The sequence below is a fragment of the Rattus rattus genome, chromosome 5 (genome assembly GCF_011064425.1).
Source record: "Rattus rattus isolate New Zealand chromosome 5, Rrattus_CSIRO_v1, whole genome shotgun sequence".
In the NCBI taxonomy this organism is placed as follows: domain Eukaryota; kingdom Metazoa; phylum Chordata; class Mammalia; order Rodentia; family Muridae; genus Rattus; species Rattus rattus.
In genome coordinates, this window is record NC_046158.1 from 51,572,632 (window position 1) to 51,584,206 (window position 11,575).

Consider the following 11,575-nt stretch of genomic DNA (forward strand, 5'->3'; position numbering starts at 1 on the left):
TGTCACGGAGACTTGGGAAACCGGGATTTCCTCCTCAGAGTCACATTCATGTTAGTTATAAGTCTATACTTTGGGCATTTAGATTAATGATCTACTTTAGTAGGCTTACAAAAGGACATTTACACACCCACTATATACCCTAATCACTAGACCGGCATAGGAGACTAAGAAAGGAAAGAAAGGCGGAGAAAATGAATCCCCTCTCCCTCTGGCCCCCACCGTTCCATCAGACACTCCACAGAGATGATATTGTTCAGTTTTCTTTTATATTGGCGCTACATAGTACATATGCAGCAACTTTTCCTTCTTCAGTTCTGATATCAACACTGTCTATTTAAGTGCCCTTAAATATTTGCTACTTAGATATAAACTAGGAAGTGCCCCAAACTCATTGGTCAAAAAGACCAAACAAAATACAACAACAAAAAACCAAACCAAACTAAACAAACAAACAAAAACAAAAACCTAGACATTGCAAAGAAATAGCGAGACCCCATTTTTTTTTTTAAATTTTTGTTTGTTTTGTTTTGTTGAGGTAGAGTCTCCCTGTGTAAGAGTCATGGCTGTGCTAGAGCTGACTCTGTGGACAAGCTGGCCTGAACTCACGGAGATCCTCCTGCCTCTGTCTCTGGGGTGCTGCCAGTCTCCATTGTTATAAGTAAGTTATAGACAAACAAGGAATTCTTTACAAAAAGTACTACACAGATCTCATTTTTGAAGTAAAGAAATTCCTTTCTTTTCCTTCCTTCCTTCCTTCCTTCCTTCCTTCCTTCCTTCCTTCCTTCCTTCCCTTTCTTTTTTTGCGTGTTTTTATATTGGCATTGTCATTAATGAACCAAAGAAAAGTATCACTACTTTCAAATGGCAGTATTTTTCTCTCCAGTGATTCAGCAGACTTTCTAATTTGACTGGATAAGACAATGCCATTTTTAGAGAGGTAGAAGATAATGATTCTATAAAAAAAAAAATTGTGTGTGCACGAAAGAACATGCAATATAAACTTTAATTGCAAATCACAATATTAAGACACCCATTGAAAGTCCCACCCAACTGAAACCACAGTTTCTCAGATGTCTCCTTTCTACCTCCCCGAGGTACCTGCTACCTTGAACTTTCAATTTATATGTTTTATGAGTCCCTTTAAGGCAATGTTTCTATGTATGTGCAGACCACTATAGCCATTTGGTTTTGCTTGGGCCTTTATAAAATGCTACCTTGTTGTATGTGGTGTTTAAAATTGAGTTTTCTCGATTAGTACTAAGGTTCACCTGTCATGTGTGCCTGTGTGGTGTGTCCCTCCCCTCTCCCCTACAGTATAATAGTCCATTGTGTGAGGATAACACAGTCACATAGCCACCATTTGCTCAGTGGATATTGGCCAATTCAAGCATTTCTGTTTGTCATTCTTATAAACACTGAACCATCTTATCTTTGTTTCTGGTGCACTTAGGAAAGAATTTCCCTAACGCTGATAGGTTTTTCTTTTTTCCTCCTAAGAATCCCACAAATAGCAGAGGAATTTATTATTATTATTCTTCTCTTTCCTAATAGTAAGGCCACTGAGTTCCTTGGACTAAATTAATCTCGTGGACTAAACTAAAAAAAAAAAAAAGTAAAAAAAAAAAAACCATTAGCTTTTATGGAGTAGGACAGTGAGGTTGTAATGCAACAGCAGGGAGTGATTTTACATCTGGGAAGTGCAAAGCCGTTGAATCAAGAGAGGCCCTCGAATCAAGAGAGGGCTACCACATGTTTTTGAGTGGAAGGACCCAACATCCTGCTAATGGCAGGTCAGTCCAATTGACTAGGACCAGGTTGGTTAACCAACAAACAGCATAAACAGAAATGATGTCACTTCAAGCCAAATGCTTATGCAAACTTATTCAAAGCTGCCTTTTCCCTCCAACAGAGTGTTTTGTTCTGTGTGGTGAAAATCACACAGAACAAAACAAAACAGGAAGAGAGGAAAAACCCCGTGTGACGTCTACTTTGGTAAAGAAATGGAAATACATGTTTGGCAGAACCCTTCGGAATTTTCTGAACTGTTGCGTCCTCCCAGTCTCACCAACATGCTAACCTACTAACCTACTTACAGCAATTAGTGCCTCATTAGTAAGGCTAACTAGCTGTTGCCGGGCCCTGTAATGACTTGCCAGTCCTTCCAGATACAAGCGCATAATCAATGTTTTCCAATTACTTCCATAGTGCAGCCACTATTTCAAATAAACTAGATAATAATACAAACCCATTACTGGAGCTGAAGTAGCAGAGGCATTTAATTGCAAGGCAGTTCTTCTCAGCTTTTAAAATTTTTCACACTAATGAAGTGTCATACAAAAAAGTTGTATTGATTTTTCCACCACATGGCTTCAACCACAAATATGTAATTATCCCTTTTATATCTAGCTGGGGGATTAAAATAATCTATAGTATATAGCCTTTACTTATCCCTGATGGGTTTAGTAGTGCTTTTACCATTTTCAAAATATGCGGCCCTTTGATGAATGAACTTTAGGCAAAATGTTGCTTTATCTGTTTCAAACCTTTGCTTTTTAAAGTCAGTTTGTGTGCAGGCATTAAAGTCTGAAATCAGGAGCTTCCAACCCAGTAGAGTACATTCTAGTACATCCTCATAGAATTCCACTCGCTGAGGGCATCATAGATATTTTTTTCTCCTCTACAGAAGTCAACATGGGCGAGCGTAATCGCTCGGTATTTGCGTCTGCATTTGCATTTAACTACACTCACATTTTTATTCCCGGCTAACACTTTATTAACCGCGCTACATTTTAACAGGAATAAAGTGGCCTCTGCATTAATTGGAGCCAATTCTTTCCCAGGTTTTTCGGGGGGTGGGGGGGTAACAATAACTCACTTCTTATTTTCTCATTACAGTTTGGTCAATAAAGGAGAGGGGGAAAGTATTTTCTTTATAAAAAGAGAAGGTCATTATAAGAATAAAATGAAATTTTCAGAGGCCAGGAATTAATGTCAAGAGCACAAGGCTTTTAAAAAAAATATTACCTCATCTTTCTTGATCTTTTTACACATAAATTGGTCTCTTTAAACTTTTTTCTTTTTTTCTTTCTTTTTTTTTTCCTGAGAATTCTTTTGCTACATTTTAACATGATTACAGTTTTGCTTAGTAGGTTCAAAAAAAGAGGATCATAGCTTAAATGCTGGCAAGACAAACTGTCTCCCACAGCCGCAGTGGCATGGGGGCCGGCTTTGCCTTTGTGTGTTGTGTGGCTAAGGAAACATTGAAGGTCAGATTAATACACTTTATTTCCCACTCCGAAAATTCAGTCAAGCAAAATGTGGATACCAAACATGTTAGATGTCAACACCAGAAGACCCCAAAGCAAAACTTTAGTAGTATAGAGATGCAAAATTAATGCTTGTATGGACATTTTCAAGCCAGATCATTGACATTTAGAATGTTTTCAGCAGAAACTCTTGCAGCAAATGCACTAACTAAACAGGTGCTCTATCCCACAAAGAAGACCAAGTATTATACATATGTCGATTTCAATCTCGACTGTGACCTTAATCTTGTTTTTAAAGAGCTGAAGGGGCTTGCAACCCCATTAAGAACAACAATAACAACCAACCAGAGCTCCCAGGGACTAAACCAACATCCAAAGAGTACACATGGACTGACCCATGGCTCCAGCTGCGTATGTAGCAGAGGATGGTCTTGTTGGGCACCAGTGGGATGAGAAGCCCTTGGTCCTGCCAAAGCTGGACCCCCCCCCAGTGTAGGGAAATGTCAGGGTCTGGAGGCAGGAAGGGGGTGTTTGGGGAGGGGGAACACTCTTATAGAAGAAGAGGGAGGGGGATGAGATAGGGAGTTTATAGACAGGAAACAGGGAAAGGGAATAACATTTGAAATGTAAATAAAAAAAATATCCCCTCCCCCCAAAAGTAGCCACAAAGCTTTGCATCAAGTAGATATTCCATAAACTTGAGTTTTCCATGTCAAAAGCAAAACTTGCACAAAAATACCTTTTAAAGTACAAATTGTCATACATACAAATGTGCTTTGCCATACATATTGTAAGAGACATTAAACATAAACACATGTTTAAAACAAATAAAATAATGGATTTCTAAAGCTGTTACATATATCATTTGGATCCATTCACACAAAATATCCATTTGTACAAAATAATTTCAGAGTAGAGTCAGGGCATGCAGACGAGGGATGAAAGGAAGGTGAAGAAATGGTACATCAGAGCAGTCTGGATACCAACCAGGAGGAATGCCATTCCTTTTCAAGCCAATTTGCACACAAAATGTTTGAATGTTGACTCTTTTTTAAAGCACCCTTAATCATTTTTCCTGCTATTCATTCTACCTGAAGAATTGGTGTCTCTGGTTTTGTGTTGCTTATTTCTCTTACATTTTAAATCGTCTAGATTCTTGCCATTAGGGATGCAGAGAGGCAGTGGTTATGGCCGTGTTTGAACGCTTCAGATATGTACCTATAGGATATAGCAACCCTCATTTCCACGTGCTCTGTACAGAAGACGCACATCCCTATGCCAGGGTAAAATGCCAGAAACAAGACTGTCTCACAGCCAGATTATTATCAAGAGTTGTCAGGTACATAACACTGGGATTTCTGCCAGGAGGGAAGAAACAAATGTGCCCTACGGTGTGGATTTCGGCCCTCAAGTCCGAGTGTGGTTGGAAGAGGTGTGCGTTTCTAAGATCATAAACGTCATTACCTTGACCGTCAACATGAAGCGATTAGAGTCATATTTATTGATGAAACTTTCAGCTCCCAGCCTCCCTCCCGCACTGAGTGTGTATCATACAGCTGTCAGCAGGGCCCGGGCACCACAAAGGTGAGTGCTTGTGACATTTCCCTTTCCTAATGTATGAAAACAAAAGATCTTGAATTTTGTAGCATACCAGAATAATTCTAAAATAGTTCCAAACTAAATTGTGTACAAATCTGTGCAAAAAAAAGGGATACTTTTCTGGTTTCTGGTTTTTAGGAGACTCAATTGCAAACCAAATCAGAACCATAAATACGGTTATTATTCACAGCATTCAGTTTTGACATGAGGGTTACAACTATGGCGGATTGTGGCAGAGACAACCATCACACTGGAGTATACTTCTCTTAGTTCTCTTACAGTGGAATAGTTACACCAACATGTGATTTCTCATGGGTTTTTTAAGGCCAGTAAAGGTCATGAAGTTATCTACTTCAAGGTAATGTTTTGCATCTGTGGCTTGTTTGGTCGCTAGAAGACTCGAAAAGGAAATATCGGAGCAAAAAGACTTGTGCCCCTGTGTCAGTTCTCATATTAGCCTTGATTGGGAAAGTCAGCAATGACCTTGAACTGTAACTTAAGGGAGGATATGACCAGAAAAGACTGCCACAAAAATGAAAGTGAGATCCCTCGTCATGGGGGACTTTTCATCTACCCATGTATATATTTTTAGAAGTGGACCTCAATATGTGACACACACGGATGCAAGCTTTTTGTCATGGGGTGAGCTCTGTACTCAAGTTGTTCAGGTACCAACTTAACCAAGGAAAGATTCTATAGAGACATTAACCAACTGCTTCTCTTCTGGTTTTTGTTTTGTAATAGTTAGATGGAGGGAAAGAGGGATGCAGAGAGGAGGGAGAGATCGCAGAACACCACGAGAATGAGGTGAAGGTTTCCCATCATCCTATTTGGTCTAGCTAGGATGCTGTAGACATTGAGAGCTCATGACACAATGACATCAAACTGGAGGAATATGCTGCCTGTGTTCACTCAAACCGTTTCTTCACTAAAATCGATGGATCTTAATATTTTCTTGCATCTTCAAATTCTAAACAGGAAGCAACTTACGTTTCTATTTTACTCACAAGGTAACTGTCGCTAAGGCGGAAATGCAATGGACACTTCAAAAACTGATAGAACAACTGTCCAAATGGGTGGCTCACTCAAGCCACTTTCCCTGGGTGAGTGTAGCCGTCATCTCTCGTCAAAGAAGCCTCTCTTTACAGCAAATGGAGACCACCGCATAGAACTCCAACTGCACAATGCAGAGGTCAATACATCATGGCGAGCCCAGCCACAGTGGATGCATCTGCATCTGCACTCCTGCGTCTCTGGCTCAAGGAACCTCACAGAAGAGCAGAGGGAAATATTATGAGTCAGAATACTATGTCTGCCGTGACAGGCAAAAAGTGGGCACGTAAACAAGATCAGAACAATGGAAAAGGTAACATGGGAGAAGGGAAATTCCTTGGGATCCCAGTCCTAGATGAGACAATTGTAGGCAGCTAGTGATACTGGGAGCAGGAGAATTGGCTTCCTGATTGACTTACCAGTGCAAAGTAGCCAGCCCCGAGAGCACATACACAAATATCAAAAATGACCCAGCCTGTGTTCATATATATATATATATGTGTGTGTGTGCGTTCATGCATATATATATGTTTGTATATATATTTGTACATATATGTACATAACAATAGTCAAAGAAAAGGTGGAAAATTGGGTGTATGGCAAGGGATTGACAAAGGGAGCAGGGAGGGGCTAGGGAAAGAATAGGAGCAGGGAAAGTCATATATAATTCTATGTCAATCAAAAACACATTTTTAAAATTCCACAAATGGTCTCCAGGTAATTAAAAGCATGTGCATTTATACATTTAAAGCTAAAATAGCTTGTCCAGGATATGCCCCAGCCCTATCCATGGGGCGATGCAAGGAACAAAGGTGGTCTTGCACTGACCACACGGGCACGTGCACAGTCTCAGGGTCAGTCACTCTTCCTACGTCATCTAACAGTTGGTAGGACAAGCGAGGGTGACACCTCAGCACCCACACCCATGCCTGTCCCTAAAGAGGGACTTGTGCTCCACAGTCAAACCAAGGTCACAGCATTTCTCCCTGTAACTAGCCCCACCCCTCACGGGTAAGGGGAGGCTCCATTCCAACCCCTGATGTGAACAGTTTAGGTCCTCACACCTGAGACAAAGTACTGACGAGGCCCCTCCTGTGTGTGTGTGTGTGTGTGTGTGTGCGTGTGCGCGTGCGCGCACGCGCGTGTCTTTCTCATCCACACATGTGGTTTCTATCAGTTTCCTGACGTGTAAAGCGAGAGCCGCAGGTGTGACTCGAAGACCCACTGGACTCCAGTGACTGGAGCTTTGGAAAACAAAGAAAACCGGGGGCTGGCATCTCGGAAGCCCTCAGTGTGTGACAGTTCTGATAATTATTCAGTGTGTGATAGTTCTGATAATTATTCATTGCATAAGATGTCCCTGTGTACATGCAGGCGTACACCTATCCACGCACCTCCCGACCCATAGTCTCTGTGCCAAACAGGACGAGAAAAGGGGGTAGATAAGAACATGCGAGAGGTAGAGGAGACAGTGGGCTGTGTGGAGGTAAGAAAGAAGAAAAAAAATACAAAGTGTCTTAGCATGTGGGTTTCTTCCATAAAGAGAGCATTCCTCGCACGCTTGCCCCTAAGACCCCTCCAAACTGGGGTGCCCATCCTTCTAGTGGGTAAGAATCCACCCAGCTACCATTGCCAGTTCGCTCTCAGACCTCTTTCCCTCCTGTTCCGGTCTCACAGGGATAAAGCCAGAGGAGCCATGCTGCACAGGGTTTGAGATGAAGCCTGTCAGCCAGCATCAGGGCTGAAAATTACAGCTGATTAAAGGAATAAAAAACCTCCAGGATCATCCGCTCTTCTTGAAATTGACAAGCGAAGGTTCTACCCCTTTAAACGCCTGGTGGGCTCTCAGCTCTGAGAGGAGCTTTTTCCGGAACCCTGTTTATAACCCCGAGAAGGAAAAAGGAATGAACTCGCAACCTTTTAGGAGGCTTTAAATGCTTTGTTTTCACTTCGCAGCATTTTTTTTTCATCTTAAAAACAAACAACACCAGGGAACTTTGGTTGGAGAATAAACAGCATATCTTCCTAACAGAGGCAAAGCTTCCAAAGCCAAGGAAGCAGGTAGCTGTGAGTCCCCATGTCTGCCGCTTGTTTTAGGGGGAAGTGGCGTGGTCAGGTTTAAAAGGCTGCAAAGCCCTGCTTCCCTTTCTGAAGGAGCCCAGGAAATAATCTCCTGCAAATAAAAGGGAGCTTCATACTATCTGACGGTCACACTAATATAATGCCCTCTAAAACGCTTTGCGAGAACCACGTTCTCAGCCATTAAGTTCAGGGATGCGAAGGAGGCACCGTAATGCCGGCCTTATGGAGCCTGGTGTTGCGGGGACTCAAATCTTCCTACCATTTGCTGCATTTTCTGTTTGCTGCTTTTTATGGGAACACACATTTTTATTCTTTTATGGATGTTAAAACATTTATAACTGTACAAGGTCAGTGCAGAAAGCTTTTGCATTGAAACTGGAATTGTGCAAGTAGCCACGGGGGATGGATTAAACCTAGGAGAAGCCAAAGTGAGCATTGTAAATGTGTGGTCACCATTTTAGGATGCTTCTAGACGAACAGCGGTCCAGAAGAGCCAGGCCAATAATACAGAGCAGTGTCACAGGGTCATATTTGGTAATGAATAAAAATTGTTGTTAAAAGATGAGGCCCCTCTTGGCAATACTTTTCTCTAAATATCAAAGGATCAACTTACCAGCCATCTGTAAAAGTTATCTCTGGCTAGTCTTTCATACTGTTCTACAAGATACGAGGCCGGGGTATTTGCAAATATCTGAGAAAAATCAATAGACTCAGAGTTGGCTAATAGGGTTGTTTGGAACCAGGAGAATACAGTGAGCAGAAGCAGAGAGCGGAGAGCAGTCTGGTCTAAAAATGCCAGCTTTCTGTAGCCAAGACACAGGAAGAGGGCTCTTGAATGAGCAGGCATTTCCATTCTTGAATTCCCCCATTTCCTAGCTTGTGTGACTGTGACCAATCAGAATCCATCCCATCCTTAGTCTTTGGCCCCGTAGTGTGGGGTTCCGCAGGTCTGCCCTGTTGCCTACTTACAGCACATAGTACCATCCAGATGATAAAGTTTATCCCGTCCATCCAACAGAAAACAAGTAAACTCCTACGGTGAGTGCTGACTCAAGAGACAAAAGCCCAGCGTTAGAATAGTTGTGTGTTCACCAGAGGAGTTAACACAACCTCTTTCTGTCTCCTCATTCAAAACATTCGAAAACTGGGAGTTTTATGCCAGCCCTGTTTCTTTACCGATTAGAAAAAGGAACTGCTCATGAAAAGCCTTGAGAAATATGAAATGCTGGGCCAGATGTTTAATAAGTATTACAGTTTCCAGGATGTAATAGAAACGCTTCCAAATATGATATCTCTATAGTCTTTAAAACTCGGTATCCGTCAAATACACAGAGGAGCATTTCCTCCTTTCCCATGACCTATATGGCGTCTCGTAGTGTTCTGACTCCTTCACAGACTTCCCCTTTAAAACTGGCACATTCTCTGTCATTCTTCTCTGTATGATTCGTCACTGACATCCAGGCAATGCCTAGACCATGTCAACCATTCCCTTAAAAAAGGTTGAAGTTCTGATTTGCACTCGTGTGACTGGGAGGAATGAGCTCGACAGTTTCCGGGTACTAGTGTAGTCGGTTCCGCGAGTGGGCCGGCTCGGTGCCTGCTTCTTCTATTGGAAATCAAGACCCAGAGCCTCTTGGATCACTAGCAAGCTCATGCCCTTAGGAGGGGCCTAGTCTAATTGGACACAGGGACCCAGGTGAAAGAAAAATAAGCATCTCTACCATGGGTAAAAGAGTGGATTTTTTTTGTTTGCTTTTTATTACAGAGCATGCTCAGAAGGATCAATTTATTTCAGCGCCCAGGATAATCACTGGCCCATCCCTAAGCCGTCCAGCAACCATACCTGTTGCATGGCACATACCCAAGGGCTCGAGGATCATAATTTATGCCCAGCAGTTTTCCTCTTTTGACTTTAGTTTTGATATCACATCATGATTCAAAGCTTGGAGCACCATAAATTTTCTCCAAATGTGTAGTAATTCCTGGGTGCCGTCCAAAGTTATGATTCATTTATACTGGAGTGACAGCATAATACCTAGGTGTCAGAATCCATTAAAACTGTTCAATGTCTTCTGTTTATTTTTAGAAGCAATTGAGACTTAACTGATGGTGAAAAATATACAGTCAAGTGTGTTTACTTCACCTTTACAAAGAATCCGTTATAGTCCCAATTAATTTGTTATTCCTGTCACAACAGGTACGAGAAACTTCAAAACTGTCATTATTGTTTCTGCCTTTGTATTTATTTTTAACCCGTTCAGAGGTACCAGTCTATTATGAGCTAAGGATCTCTCTCTCTCTCTCTCTCTCTCTCTCTCTCTCTCTCTCTCTCAACCTGTGTGTGTGTGTGTGTGTGTGTGTGTGTGAGAGAGAGAGAGAGAGAGAGAGAGAGAGAGAGAGAGAATAGGATTTAAAATATAGGACAGACTTCTGTTTTCATTTGGTTAAAACAATAGTACATATACTCAAGACAGCATAACCTCATATAGATTCTGTACTTAAACCACATTCTTCTTGCTTCCAATGTAGTATATTCTCCTTTATATTACCATAAAAGATTTCTTTCAGAATATATGGGGCTTGGTCCTGGTGGGGTAGACCAGATAGACAACAGTGAAATGTGAAATGCTCTAAACATGGCCATTACCACCAAGTTATTTATCTACGAGATAGACATGTCTTTTTCTTATTGCTTCTGAGCCTAAATATGTGTATCTTTTAGTGGAAAAGTCTGCTGTGCACTGAAAGGAGTGAGTGTCAGCTCTTTCAGCAAAAATCACCTGACTCTCTGAAGGCATGGAATATTGTTTTTAGGGAAGTATTTTTCTGTAATCATAAAATATAAACCACACACAATGGAGTTTAAGGATAAGCACAGTCACTATCAGAAGAAGGGCGCCTGAGATGACTTTTATCTCTGAAAATCCTATTTATACACCATAAGAAGAATTAAAAACAATTCAGACACCGGCAAGGCACCTCTTTCCAGTTACTATGTGGAGTGGGAGATGCGTCCTAATGGTGCCAACTGTGGTAGGATTAGCTGTGTACGCTTCTGACATGGCCCACACCTCAGGGTGCAGGAAGCCGTGAGATCCCAGGGTGAGCCTCATGTGGAATTGTGCTGGGCTTTGTGCCCTTGAACAGGCATTAGAATCTCTCTGCATCTCAGACTTCCCTTAAGAGAGTCGGGAGCAGTGATGCTATTCCCCAACCCTATCAGTGGGGTGAGAGCAAAATGACACAGTGCATGAGAGGCACCGAGCGCAGTTCCAGGCACATGAGAAGTCTGCATGTTGGTCACTAGTGTAATAGTTGTGAAGAATACGGACAGTAGGAAGGGGAGGTGGAACAATAGGTCTGCCACACTGAAGGGTCCCTTGGGTTTAGAGGAAACCAATACTTCAGCTCTAGCACAAGCTAAACACTAGAGGGATCATTTAGGATGGAAACACATGATGGGGGAGTGCTGGGGGCTTAGAGTATGGAACAGAGGTGCAGTCTACTGGCCAGGACAGCAGCTGAGGCCATGCCAGTAAGGAAAGGCTGCCAGCTCAAGTACCCATGGGAATAGT